This window comes from Dendrobates tinctorius, unplaced genomic scaffold (genome assembly GCF_039654945.1).
Source record: "Dendrobates tinctorius isolate UK_male_01 unplaced genomic scaffold, ASM3965494v1 ptg000095l, whole genome shotgun sequence".
NCBI classification, from domain to species: domain Eukaryota; kingdom Metazoa; phylum Chordata; class Amphibia; order Anura; family Dendrobatidae; genus Dendrobates; species Dendrobates tinctorius.
The window spans coordinates 23592436-23607785 of record NW_027361763.1 but is presented as its reverse complement, the minus strand read 5'-3'; positions in this window follow the sequence as shown (position 1 = coordinate 23607785).

Below are 15350 nucleotides of genomic sequence, written 5' to 3'. Positions count from 1 at the left end.
CTCACCAGGTTCTCCCAGTAATCTGTCAACCCGATCAGTGGTGTGTCAGACTCGAGTGCCAGATAGGGAGCACACCATTTGATGATCATTGTCGTTGTGACAGATTGCCCTATCTGTTCCCCTAATAATTGAGTCCCCCCACTACCAGACCCTGTCTGGCCTGCCCTGCTCTCCTATTTCCCCCTTACTGGAGCAGACACTCCTCCGTCTTTCAGAGGACATGCCTTGCTGCAGCAGTGCTACTCCTGCACTGACACTACCCTCATCTTAGCAAACTTATTGGGGTGTGCCAGATCAGGACTAGCCTCCCTGGCACTGTTCCCTCTAGCCTGCCTTCTAACTGTCACCCAGCTAGCTGCTTCATTGTCCTGCAGCTCCAACCTAGCATCCCCCCCTCATCTATCCCATTGAGCATCTGCTCAGTGAGCAGAAGACTCCTTTCCATATTGTCTATGGATCTCAGTGTTGCCAGCTGCATATTTAGATCCAGTATCTGGGCTTCCAAATGCACAACATGCTCACATCTCGCACAGCAGTATGCACCCTCGACCGGCTGGTCTAGGATTTCATACATGCGGCAAGACGTATACTGGATGGCATTGGCAATAGTGGAGCACATCCTAATGGGGATTGCACCAGATAGAAAAGATAAGTAAAAATAAGCAAAAAGTATTAATAAAATATAACTAATTGAGTAATACCTCCCTTGGAAACTCCCTGAATCCAAAGTTACTGAATCACAAGTCACACACTTACCACAGTTCGCACTTACACTCTGGTCACACTCAGCTCATTCACACTCCCTCAGGCAGAAGATTTAAAGAGATTTTTTTTCACCCTTTTACCAGCAAACCACCCTGCTGCTCAATGAACTTTTAAAAAAAGAGCCAGCAAAACAAGATGTCCATTTCTTACATGGACAGGAACATGTGACTTTGGCAACCAATCACAGAAGACCATGTGTCATGATGTTGTTGGATGGTTTCTGCGCCTTGATTGGTTGCCGGAATCAACACAGATAAAGTTAAGAGAAAGGAAAAAGGGTGTGCGGCTCCTGTAATCTCTTCAGACGTTCTTTTAACCCCTCCACACTTCCTCCCTTCATCAAACATGTCCCCCGTCCCTCTCACTCATCATACAGCACCACTATCATAGCCAAAGTCATAAAAAAGCATTAGTGTAAACACGATAATTTACCAAACTATGGCTGCCTTTTTACGATTAAGTAAAAATGCTCATGAAAGCGAACACAAATCTGAATTTGCTACATGCGTGCCAATTTGAGATTGGCAAATGTTTTCCGAATGCGCTCACCCATCTCTATTACTACAGGTCACTTTGAACGAGTATCACATGCTTGAGACAGTAATTATCCACAGTTTGGGAAGGTTGCAAACATTTTTGGATTTTTGTGTGAAATTATTTCCTATTTGCATTTTTTCTGTGCTTTTTTTTGCGCTGTTAGAATGCACACAAAATAAATAAATATGTGTATAACAAAACATGTGTAATTGCAATATTTTTCTGGAAGAATTATTTCATTTTATGGAATAATTTCAAGTGTGCCAACACTTATGGCCATGATGGTGTATAGTTCTTTATTTATTGATTGATTTCTTTTTTTTTATTTTGGAAAGGCTCCAAAATCTCGGTGTAATGAAAAATGTCCTCCTGGATCCAGAAAGGCTCCTAATGGAGGATATCACTCCTGCTGCTATGACTGTCTCCCATGTTCTGAGGGTGAAGTGCCAAACATATCAGGTAAGAAGTGACATAACAATTAGTTTTAAAAATGTTAATTAAAAAAAATATTTTAAATGGGTTTCTACTTTCAAAAAAGTGGCCCCAAAATTATAGCACTTTTTAGAATAGCAAAGTCTCATTGTACTCTGCAACCCTAAGTCCAGTGTTGGCACTTTGACGCTGCTTTTGTCACGATGTGGTTCTGTCATGTGGATAGCTCCTATTATCACTGCAGCCGGAAGTGGAGCTGGTGCTTATTCTGGGGAGGGTCGGTAGTAATATCTGATTTTACTCTTTTCCACAAACTTTATACTTTAAAAATACAATTTTTTGAAGTGAAAACCGTCTTTAGTTTAAAATTAATTAAAACATTTTCGGAACTATAATAGTGCTCAAAAACTTCTTACACAATTGTCTTGGGCTTTGTACATGTATCATGACATTAAAAGTGACAATAAATGTAATGTCTGCTTTGAAACCTGTTGTCACATTAACATGAACAAAACCTATTGAACTTGTGTCTTAATCAATTGTATAGTTTTGCTTTTGGTTACATTTTATGTCTGTTTTTTCTCTTTTATGACTAGGGTTGAGCGAACCGAAACGGGAAAGTTTGGGGTCCTTGTCAGACATCTAGCGTCCGTTACTGATCCCCAAACACAGACTTTTTACAGTATGTCTGGTTTCCTGTTTGGATTCATCAATCTAACAAAGCTTGATGAAAGGCAGCAGTGCAGCCAATCAACATGCTTTTAGACTGTGGGTGGCAGTTCTGGAGCTATAACATCCATTCCAAGTATTGGTTTAGCTGTGATTTTGCGGCACACCGTGTAACCGAGCCTGTGTAAAGGCAGGAAAATGAGTAGAGATGGGCGAATATTTCAATGTTCAGCTCAGCCCAAATTTGCAATATTAACAGATTAATTCATAGAATATTTGTCGAACATAACCAAACCCCAGGGTTTGCAACCCAGGGTCCACCGTGCGGTGATGGAGAAACCGCAGGTGAAGCTGGTGGTTGACCCTGCTCTGACATACGGTGTGCTTTAACACGGGCGCTTGAGCACGCCCCATGAAGATGCTAAGTTCAAGCGGGAGTTCCCACCCTACACTGTCTGTCTAGCCCAACACTCGCAGTGCTATTGTAGGGTCGGGGGCAGGCTGAGGGAGGGCATGATGTGGTGCTTAGGTGGTGTGACTGGGCGGCGGCACAGGCATGCTGTACTCACAGAACTGGGGGGTGACCCGCTTCTTGATGTCGACAGGCACAAGACAGAGACAGGAGATGTATTCAACAGGTTCTGTTTTTATTGGCCGCCCTTACGACGACCAGAACAATGCATGACAGGTATTTCACACTGTTTTCTCTTGCAGACAGGCCCGAGTACCTTCGCTTGTAGACTCTCACTGTCGGAGTGTACTTTGTGGCTCTTCCACCGTGGCTGCCCTAGGCCAATCCATCACGGCGTTTCACCTTACAAAGTCCACCAAATACTAGGTCCTCACAGGCCATCTCTGCCTGTGTCCAATGTCCTTTAGGGTCACCCCCCGTGACTGTTTCCACTGTCAAAAGACTCTGAGGGGGTCTCCTCTGTGTAACAGACCCTCCTTCCTAGTGGGCTCCCCTGGCTGACTGAAGCTTCTAGAAGCTCACCTCAGTATTTATCCAGTCAGTCCAGGTAGCCCCACCCTCTGTCACCTGACAGTCACCTTCGCCCAATCAGAGTCACCTTGACCTCTGGCAGTTATGTAACCCTCATATGACAGTTACATAACCACTGCCGTCGGTGCTCTCCAGTGACCTCTAATGGGCAGACTGCCACATGACACTGTATGTCAATCTCTCTGTCTCCCACTACAGACAGAACCGTACCCAGCTCAGCCTCCCCACACTATTAGTGACACATGTGCACACAGGGTGTTAAAGTAGCAACCAACACACAAATGATACTAGCACACAGGCATGAGCCATTTTATACCTTGCTTAAGTCCCGACAGACAGGACCTTGCCTGTGGACCAATCTGAAGCTGCCACATCACCAGAGCATCTGACTTCCGAGCACCATTGGGAAGGCACCATATAAAGGACATGCTCAGTAGTGTGAAATCTGGACTTAGGCTTCAGAGCACAGTGCTGCATGTGTAAACTAGTAGTCACCATAGGCTTAGCTGGGCCAGCAGCAACTACACATGCAGCACAAGCCTAGGATAGGCGTTGGGGCCAAAGTTTGTGCTGAGCAGTCATCCCAGTGGCTGAGCCTGAATGGGAGACCATAGCACCAGAGAAGGCTTGAGATCCATTGCGTGCAGCGGGAGAATCCTGGCACCTAGCACAGACACCAGGAAACTGGCTTCAATTCATTCAAATTTTGCAGCAATCAGCCAGGCATGAGGTATTAGGATCTAGGACAGTATTTACAGCTTTCAATTGAGCATTACAGTAAGACAAAATGGTTGAGAGATTGGTGTAGGTGGCACAGGACATCTATGGGACTTCTATATATAAACACTGCACAGATGAAATCCTCGTCTTTTGCTGCTGTATCCAGCTGCAAGATGGATCTTAGCGCGTAGAGCTTCCTTATTAATCTTGATTTGCAATTGAAATTGGATGTTGTCTTTGCTGTGGCTTGTGAAGAAGAAAGAAGATCGACTTCCAACCAAGAGTGTTCACATATCCAAAAATTGTGGGCAGACATCACCAAAGTGGCATCAATTTCACCACAGTAGAGATATATCGACCAATAGGTCTTCCACTGCACCCAATCCATCAGGTGGCCACACAACCAGGAGTGCTCACATTTAAGCAAATGAGGGCCTTACACCACTGTTACAGAACCACTCAGCACCCAGAATATGTTGTGCAGTTATATGTATATATAATAGGTTCCATGTGAGATGCATGTCCCTAATGTATCAGCAGTGTCCGCCCTCCCCCTACCTTTGTAATTCCCACAGTAAACATACGCAGGCTCCAGCCACCTGCTGCTTTTGTAATGCATGTCTGGCCTGACGCTTGTCTATTGGCCGGCCGTCTGTATCTGTGTGATATATTCTGTGTCCTGTGAGTAAAGTGTTGTCAGACCGGAAATACATGGAGAAGCAGTGATCTTTTATATGCGCCCATGCACTCAGAGGAATTCCAGCCAGCGTCCTTCATTCAGACTCCAGCCAACGCAGAGCGGACCTCCGAAAACACGGGCTGGTACTGAAAGAGGTACCCCAGCTTGGAAGACCCCGTTAAACTGGTGGCAGCCAGTGGGATTTGATACCCCTTCTACAGGAGGAAAGGAATGAATGGAAAATAATTACCAGAAGTTAAAGAGGACTACATTAAAATACCTGGTGGAAGCCCAAGGGTTGATCACCAGCAACAAAACAAAAGCGGATTTGATAGCAGCCATCATGGAACATGACAGTGCAGCGCCCCCCAATGTGAATGTGGAGGAGACTGAATTCCAGAGGGAGGTAAAGAACAGATTGGCGTTCTATGGCCCAAACCCTGCAGTAGAGATCATATGAGAGGTGATGGCTGATGTGCGTACTGATCTGAAGGAAAAGATGGCCGAGCGGACCAGGATAGAGCTAGCCAAGATGGAGATGACAGAGTGGACCAAAGTGGAGCTGGCCAAGATGGAGATGGCAGAGCGGAGAGAGGAGAGTCAGCGAGCAGGGGGAGCTCTGGCCTTCGACCAGATACCTTCAACAGTAAGCCACAAAAAGATCCAGTACAATGCCTTCCGACAGTTGGGGGAGGCAGAGGAAGACATTGATGCCTTTCTGCAGGACTTTGAGCGGCAGTGTGCTTTCATCAAGTAAAGCTGGAGGAAGGGGTTCAGATTCTGGCCAGCAAGCTGACAGGCCGGGCAGCGGACGCATATCGCACGGTACCTGATGAGGACTGTATGGACTATGAGCGGATCAAAGAAGTGATCTTGGCCCGGTATGCGCTGACACCAGAGGCCTACCGCCAAAAGTTCCGCAGACTTATAAAACACGTAACCGATACCCACGCTGAATGGGCCTGTAAATTACGGCGGTCACTGCTACAGTGGGTACAAGGGAGCCAAGCAACCACTAAGGAGGACGTCCTCCAGCTCTTCCTGTTAGAACGATTCTTTAATGGACTAAACCCCGAGACACAGGAATGGCTTTGGGACAGGCGGCCAATGACTCTTGAGGAAGCCGCTCGTCTGGCCGATGAACATCATGATGCCAGGAGGCCGCAGTTGTCCGGATCAAAGGTGGTCACTAGGGGCCCGCCCATGAACCTGGAGGGCTCCAAACCACCGACGATTGTAGGGGGACCAGCTAGAAACCCGATCTACAACAGTCCCCCTGGGGCGCGATGCCACACCTGTCAGCTGGACCACCTGCAAAGACAATGCCCCAACCGGACTCAGCATACCCAGTGGCCAAAGGTGGGAACAGCTACCTTCAGCCGGACTGCTGTACACTGCTACCAAGGTGAAGCTGACCCGGCATTGGGGGCTATGATTAACCAAGGGGTGGAAGAGATGGAGGAAGTGCTGCATGAAGTAGACCCCATGCAGGCAGCCCGGGCAGATGATCGACAACAGCATCGACAAGTCGTGTGGGTTAATGGGAAATGTATGCAGGAACTAAGAGATTCCAGGGCAGCTTTGACCATTGTGAAGCCTCATCTTGTCTGGGACCAAGAGAAGACGGACCGGACAGTGGCAGTCCGTGTAGCAGGGGGAGCCATACATCGACTACCCACTGCCAGGATTCACCTGAACTGGGGAGTCGGGGATGGCCTTGTTGAGGTCGGCTTGATGGAGGATTTGCCTGCAGACGTCTTGCTGGGGAATGACTTGGGGCCCATGTTGTCTGCATTCTTGGTGGCCCCTCTGGCTGAGACATATCCCGTGACCACCCGGAGACAAGCTCGAGCTGCAGAGGCGGAATCACGCTCAGAGGAGGCCCAGGTAAGACATTCCAGCCCTACACGTATTCCCATAGCCAGACACATTTCTTGGGCCACCCCAGATGAATTTAAGAGGGAGTTACTTGAGGATCCTTCATTAGAGGGATATCATGGGAAGGCACAGGAGGGGAGAGGGGTACTGAAAGGGGAACAGTTTGTATGGAAGCAGGGACTCCTCTACCGGATCACAGAGCAGCACCACACAGGGACGAGCCCCACTATAAAACAACAGCTGGTAGTTCCCAAGAAGTATAGGCAGGAGTTACTGTGAATCTCTCATGATATACCCTTGGCCGGGCACTTCGGCGTCAGTCGCACCATGCATCGTCTGACACAAAACTTCTTTTGGCCGGGGGTATCCTATGATGTTCGTCAGTACTGCCAGACCTGTGACAGTTGTCAGCGCATTGGCAAAAGGGGGGATCGATGCAAGGCCAGATTACGCCCCCTCCCCATTGTGGAGGAACCATTTAGCCGAGTAGCGGTCGATCTGATAGGGCCGTTAGCCAAACCCAGTCCGTCCGGGAAAAAGTATATATTGACAGTGGTAGATTATGCCACACGGTATCCAGAGGCGGTTGCGTTACCTAACATACTGGCAGAGATGGTGGCGGCCGCCCTGCTCCAGGTTTTCTCACGGGTTGGATTTCTCCAGGAGATTATCTTGGACCAGGGTACCCAGTTTACAGCAGAGGTGACCAACCAACTGTGGAAGCTGTGCGACGTAAAGTCCATTAGAAGCGCCCCATACCACCGGCAAACCAATGGGTTGTGTGAACACTTTAACGGGACATTAAAACAGCTCATTGGGACTTTTACCAGGACATACAGGGACTGGGAGAAATTCTTGCCACACCTCCTGTTTGCCTATCGGGAGGTGCCCCAAGAATCCACGGGGTTCTCCCCGTTCGAGCTGGTGTATGGGAGACGGGTAAGGGGACCCCTAGACTTAGTGCTGGAACACTTGGAAGGGGAGGGCCTCATAGAAGGGGTACCTATTGTACCCTATGTGCTGGAATTCCGGGACCGCCTACAGGAGCTGACCCAGGTTGTACGTGAGAACCTGCAGGCGGCCCAGCGGCGCCAGCGCTTATGGTACGATCGGAGGGCGAGAGAGCGCACCTTGGAAATAGGACAGAAGGTCCTGGTGTTAGAGCCTACTAAACAGAATAAGTTCCAAGCTGCATGGCAGGGGCCCTACCAGGTAGTGGGGAAAATAGCCGAGTCACCGACACAACCTATAATGTCGCCTATTGTAATGACCCCAGGGTTATCCGCATGTTCCACATGAATATGCTGAAGCCCTACCGGGAGCGCCCTGAAGAGGTAGTGGCCATCTGTGCACCTGAAGCAGAGGGTTTAGCCGGACTTCCCTTGCCGGAAGTCTTAGGGGAAAGGACTCAGTCTAAAACATGGGACCAGGTACACTTGGGCGAAGACCTAGGCCTCCGGGAGAGACAGCAGGCGGAGGCCTTGTTGAGGCTGTAACAGAGGATGTTTTCGAGAGACCGGGGTACACTCGCCTGGCACAACACAAGGTTGAGACCCAGGATCAGACCCCCCTGCAACAAAACCCCTTCCGTGTCCCTGAGTCTGTACGAGAGGGGATGCGACAAGAGATTCAAGAGATGTTGCGTTTAGTGGTCATTGAAGAGTCAGATAGTCCCTGGGCATCCCCCGTAGTGTTAGTGCTCAAGAAGGATAGGACTACATGGTTTTGTGTAGACTATCGTAAGCTCAATGAGAAAACAGTGACGGATGCATATCCCATGCCGCGTGTGGATGAGTTGTTAGACCAGCTGGCGGGGGCAAAGTATTTGACCACCATCGATCTATGCAAAGGCTACTGGCAGATTCCCCTTAGTCCTGACGCTATTCCCAAGTCGGCATTTGTCATCCCGTTCGGCTTATTCCAGTTTCAAGTTATGCCATTCGGGATGAAGAATGCCCCGGCGACCTTCCAAAGGCTGGCTGACCGGCTTCTGGATGGCCTCCAGGACTATGCTTGTGACTACCTGGACGACATCGCCATCTACAGTGCGACATGGGAAGAGCATCTAAATCACCTAGAGACAGTATTGGACAGGATCCACCAAGCCGGAACCACCCTGAACCCAAACAAGTGTCACGTGGGCAAAGCAGAGGTTCAGTATTTAGGGCATTGGGTGGGAAGAGGGAAACAGCGACCAGAACCAGCCAAGATTGAGGCCATAGCCAAATGGCCCATCCCATGCACTAAAACCCAGGTCATGGCGTTTCTAGGGACAGCGGGGTATTACAGGAAATTCGTTCCCAATTACAGCAGCGTAGCCAAGCCCCTCACTGATCTGACCCGTAAGAACCAACCCCGCCAAGTAACCTGGACCTCAGAGTGTGAGGAAGCCTTCCGCAAACTAAAGGACGCCCTCACCAATACCCCTGCATTGGCTGCACCCGATCCAACTAAACGTTTCCTGGTTCACACAGACGCTTCTATGTCTGGATTGGGGGCAGTACTGAGCCAAGTCGGGCCGGACGGCCAAGAACACCCGGTAGCTTACCTGAGTCGGAATCTACTGCCCCGTGAAGTAAGCTATGCGGCCATCGAGAAGGAGTGCTTGGCGGTAGTATGGGCACTCAAGAAGTTGCAACCATATTTATATGGACGACAGTTTTCCCTCCTAACGGACCATAATCCCCTAGTCTGGCTTAAATGGGTCTCCGGAGACAACGCCAGATTGCTGCGGTGGAGTTTAGCCCTACAACCTCTGGACTTCATCATCCATCACAGACCCGGCAAACAAAATGGTAACGCCGATGGACTAAGTCGACAAACGGAACTTGTACCAACCCCATAAGCTTCAGTCATCCCCAAACCGATCCGTTGAGGATCAGACTGTTTATGCCGATCGCGTCGCCGAAAAGGGGGAGCCGTGTTACAGAACCACTCAGCGCACAGAATATGTTGTGCAGTTATATGTATATATAATAGGTTCCATGTGAGATGCATGTCCCTAATGTATCAGCAGTGTCCGCCCTCCCCCTACCTTTGTAATTCCCACAGTAACCATACGCAGGCTCCGGCCACCTGCTGCTTTTGTAATGCATGTCTGGCCTGACGCTTGTCTATTGGCCGGCCGTCTGTATCCGTGTGATATATTCTGTGTCCTGTGAGTAAAGTGTTGTCAGACTGGAAATACATGGAGAAGCAGTGATCATTTATATGCTCCCATGCACTCAGAGGAATTCCAGCCAGCGTCCTTCATTCAGACTCCAGCCAACGCAGAGCGGACCTCCGAAAACACGGGGTGGTACTGAAAGAGGTACCCCAGCTTGGAAGACCCCGTTACAACCACAAAAGTGGCATCAATTTTGCGAGAGTGGAAAAAGTATAATAGGGACTAACAGGTTTTCCACAACACCTAATACAGCAGATGCACACCCAACCAAGCGTTTTCACATTTCCAAAAATTATTGGCAGTCACTACCAAAGTGGCATCAATTTCACGTCACGAGCATAGAAATAGTATAACAGGGAATGACAGGTCTTCCACTACACCCAATCCAGCAGATTCTGGTCGCTCTTTTCTGAACTTGCTCCAGTTTCTTCATGTCTTTTTTAAAATGTGGCGCCCAAAACTGGACACAGCATTCCAGATGAAATCTGACCAGAATGGTGACCGGTCTGCCAACCATGTCTTATGAGGAAAGGTTGCAGGATTTGGGAATGTTTAGCTTGCAGAAGAGAAGACAGAGAGGAGACTTAATAGCTGTCTACAAATATCTAAAGGGCTGTCACATTGTAGAAGGATCATCTTTATTCTCATTTGCACAAAGAAAGACTAGAAGCAATGGGATGAAACTGAATGGGAGGAGACACAGATTAGATATTAGAAAAAACTTTTTGACAGTTAGAGTGATCAATGAGTGGAACAGGCTGTCACGAGAGGTGGTGACTTCTCCTTCAATAGAAATCTTCAAACAGAGGCTGGACAGACATCTGTCTGGGATGATTTAGCAAATCCTGCTTTGAGCAGGGGGTTGGACCAGATGGCCCAGGAGGTCCCTTCCAACTCTACAATTCTATGATTCCTTGATTCAGATGAACACGCAACCAGAAGTGTTCACATTTCCAAAAATTAATGGCAGGCACCACAAAAGTGGCATCAATTTCACCAAAGTATAGATAGTATAACATGAACCAACAGGTCTTCCACTACACACAATCCAACAGATGGACACACAACCAGGAGTGTTCACATTTGAAAAAATGAGGGCCTGACACCACCGAAGTGTATTAACTGTCACGAGAATAGGAATAGCATAATTGGAACCGAGACGCCTTCCACTACAGCTAACCGAGCAGATGTAGACCAACCTTGGCTGTTCACATTTCCACAAATTTGTGTGTTAACACCAGCAGCAGCAGCCACAGCAGGCACAGAAGTCGCACTAAAGATATCACAGAGTGCAGTTACGTGACATTAATGCATCACACTAAAAAATGCAATATCACCTATTCTTTACAGTCTGTGATTGGGATTCAAAAATCCTTGGAGATCCATGACTTGTTTATCTTGATGGAAGTTAGGTGGTCTAAACTTTCAGAGGACAGCCGGCTGCCCTTATCCATCAGGACACCACCAACAGTGCTCAAGACACCTTCTGCGAGAATGCTGACTAACGGGTACGATAAAACCTCAAAGGGGTGTGAGATGAGCTCAGGCCACTCATCCATTTTGTAAGACCAAAATGTGAAATAGTCCAAACCCTCCCTGATGATATTTATATTCAGTTCTAGATACTCCTGCATTATCCTCTAGATTCGTTCACCATGTGCAAGACTTGGACTCTATTGTGCTAGGGCATGAGTTGGTCTAAAAAAGTGTCAAAGGACTCACAGAAATTGCTTCGTCCACTTCCACCACTGCTTCTGCTGCTGCTGCTAATGTTTGGGCATTGACGAATTAACATTCTGGAGGTTTGAAGTCTAAAGCTGTGATGTGAACTGTGTGCTGTGTGCTGTCTGCTGCTGTCTTGGGGAACAGCTCTCTTTAAGGTTGTGTAAAAGTGTCTTTTGATACTCCAGCATTTGCAGGTCCCTTTATAAGGCGGGAATCTTCTGGAAAAATTTGATTTTGTAATGTGGATCTAACAGTGTGGCAACCCAATAGTCAGCATTATTCCTAATCATAACTATAGTATATGGGGATCATGTTGCAGTTGTTGGGCTCTACTGTAAGGTCCAAGACCATGTTGTGTTGGTGGCTGGGTAACAATGAGGCTCGGTTCCTCTGTCCCCTCCCACCAACCATGAACAAATGAGAGGGGAAGATTATCCTCTTCATCTGACAGTTGCTTGTCCATCAATTCTTCCTCCTCCATTTGTTTCTCGGATCTTGCATCTTTGAAAACAGTTTGTCTGTTATCACCAGCCCCCCTTGATCGCAGTAATCCACCCTCCCATGGCACTCACCTGTATGACGACAGTCTTGAACTTAGAGAAAATATTATCCCTTCCGCATCCTCCTCTGCTTCCTCCTCTTCTTCTGGGGCCTCCTTCTCCTCCGCAGGCTATTCAAAGTCTGCTCCAGCATATAGATAACCGAAATAGTAATGCTGATGATGATGTTGTCAGCGCTAACCATCTTAGTAGCCATTTCGAAACTGTGCAGAAGGGTGCTGAGGTCCTTAATATGTGCCCACTCTGTAAGCGTGATATGCGCCAAGTCCATACTGCATTGGCCAAGGCTATACAATATGACATACTGCGTCAAGTCTCATTGCTGCTGCCACAGTCGCTGCAACGTGTGCAGAGTGGAATTCCACCGTGTCGGCACATTGTGTATCAACCTATTAACTTTCATGGACAAAGATCTCTGTATCAATGCAAGTTGATGACCAGAGGTGTGCGAACAGCGGAAATGAGCACACAGCTTACGTGCTTTCATAAGCAGCTTACCCAGGACAGGGTAGTGGCTGAGAAAATGATGTATCCCCAGGTTGAGGACGTGAGCCATGCAAGGCATGTGTGTGAGCTTGCCTCACTGCAGGGCTACCACCAGGTTCGCACCATTATCTGACACGTCTTTCCCTGGATGCAGGCTCAGCAGAGACATCCATTGATCAAACTCAGCCAGGAGAGCTGTCCACAACTCTTCAGCTATATGACTGCGATCTCCAAAGCATTTCAATTTTAATACTGCCTGATTGCTTGAGCCCTGGCTGCACAGTATGGAGGTGGTGGGGATTTGCTCTGCACTGTTGGATCACGTGTCTCATTTAGGCACAGGTTGAGGGTGCAAGTGGAGGCATTTGAGGATATAGAGGTGGCAGAAGCAATGGAGGAAGTGTTAAATGTAAAGGTTTGTCCTGCAAGCCTTGGAGATTCCAAGAATTGTGGAGCAGCGCCTGTCCCCACAGTCACCAGTCAATCAATGCCCACTCAGTGCCCACTCAGCGACATGTAACGCTCTTTATCTGTGAACCTCAGTAATGGCTAAAAAAAAAAAAAAAAGTGCTGGAAGGTAAATTTAACAGCCACACTGGACACTAGCTAGTTACACTATCTGACTGATGTACAACCGCATAAGTAACTAGCTAAAATCTTGCTGGTAACAGGGGCAGCGTCAGGAGCAGCCTCTCTGAGCTGTTATGGTGTCAAAATGGCACTAAAACAAGATGTCCGCTATTTATATGGAGAGAGACATGTGATTTCAGCAGCCAATGACACAAGCCATTGTTTCAGGACATTGTGGGTGTTTCCTGCGCCCTGATTGTCTAGCCGCAATGTGCACACATAAAGTTAGGAGAAAAAATGACTGTTGACAAAAATGCCACGCCTCTGAGCTCTGCAAACCCCCGCCCCTCATCAAACACATGCCAAACGATCATGATACACCACTATTCTTATTGCTAAAGTTCTGAAAATACTTTTATGGAAGCGCAAATATTTTCCCACACTTCTACCAATTTTATAAAATTTTCCTCGTGTTTCCAATTACGAATCTGAATGTGCCATATTTGTGCCGAATTTAAGTTTGGCGATCATTTTCCGAACAAAGTCGCTCATCACTAATCATGAGTTCCACCAACATTCTGCTCTTATTGCACAACCAATGTAAGGATGCTAAGTACCCCCCAGAAAAACACTCACGGAGATATAAAATTCAGTGCAAATTTATGAAATAATTGATATTAAAAAACATGGACCAGACATAACTGATGCACGGCAAGAACAGTTCATAACAGTCTCCTAGAGGCAGGGCTCAAGTCATGTAAAGCCTTTCATCAATGAGAAGCAAAGGAGAGCCAGGCTGAAGTTTGCCAAAGACCATAAGGATTGGACCATAAAGGACTGGAGTAAGGTAATCTTCTCTGATGAGTCTAATTTTCAGCTTTGCCCAACACCTGGTCGTCTAATAATTGACAGAAACCTGGAGAAGTGTGCAAGCCACACTGTCTTGCACCCACTGTGAAATTTGGTGGAGGATCGGTGATCAGCTGGGGATGATTCAGCAAGGTTGAATTGGGCAGGTTAGTCTTTGTGAAGGATATATGGATCAAGCTGCATACAAGGTTAATCTGGAAAAAAGTCGATTCCTTCTGCTCAGGCAGTGTTTCCCAATTCTGAGGACTGGTTTTTCCAGCAGGACAATGCGCCATGCCACACAGCTAGGTCAGTCAATGTGTGGATGAAGGAGCACCACATCAAAGCCCTGTCATGGCCAATCCAATCTCCAGGCCTGAACCCCATTGAAAACCTCTGGAATGTAATCAAGAGGAAGATGGAGAGTCACAAGCCATATGAACTATAAAGCAAAGACAATTACTTGTCAAAAAAATAACAAAAATGGGATTCACCAAAAAAAGAATACAACATAGAGCAAAAGGTGAAATTAAAACATAACTTTTACTCTGTTAGATAAAAAAAAAGTCTAAAGTGTGTGTCACCCAAAAGAAAAGGGGAAATATTGTTGATCAAGTAACCAATCCCCACCAAAGCAGGGAAAAAGAAGGGGAAGAATACCCCTCCCCCCAGTGTCAACAATCCTATAAGAACATGAATTGTCACCTTAATTTATCCAGATGACAATATAACCAGGGTACAGCAATGAAAAAAATTCATCATTCAACATGTATAAGCTTGCTGTGACCCAATTAGCACATATATATAATAAATGGATACAAATGTTGAAAAAACAATTTACAACTATACAAATATAGAAGAATGAGACAAAAAGAAGACAGGAACAGTCTCACCCATAGTTGTAACATAGAGGGGAGTCTTCATGGATCCTATATAATATCATCAAGGGTCCATGGAACCGAGGTTTGGGAGGACAATACCCTGTCAATCCCTATGGGGGTAGCAATCATCTATTCCCCAAAACTCCCGCCCTGACAAGGGCAGTCCACATCTAACCCTATATTGCACACGCCCTGCACTTTCCCTAAACAGGTGTCCCAACACGTTTCATCCAAGCGAACTCCTCAGGGGACTAGCTTGTCACGAAGTGCCATACTGCTAAAACTAGAGAGACACATGTGTCCTTCTGCTCTCAATGCTGTCTACAGAGAGTGAAGGAGAAAGGGCATATTTATAAACTATCACTTCATGTGATGACAATTAAATGACAGTCGTCATAATTACCTCATATGTGGTCTAAATAATGCAAGA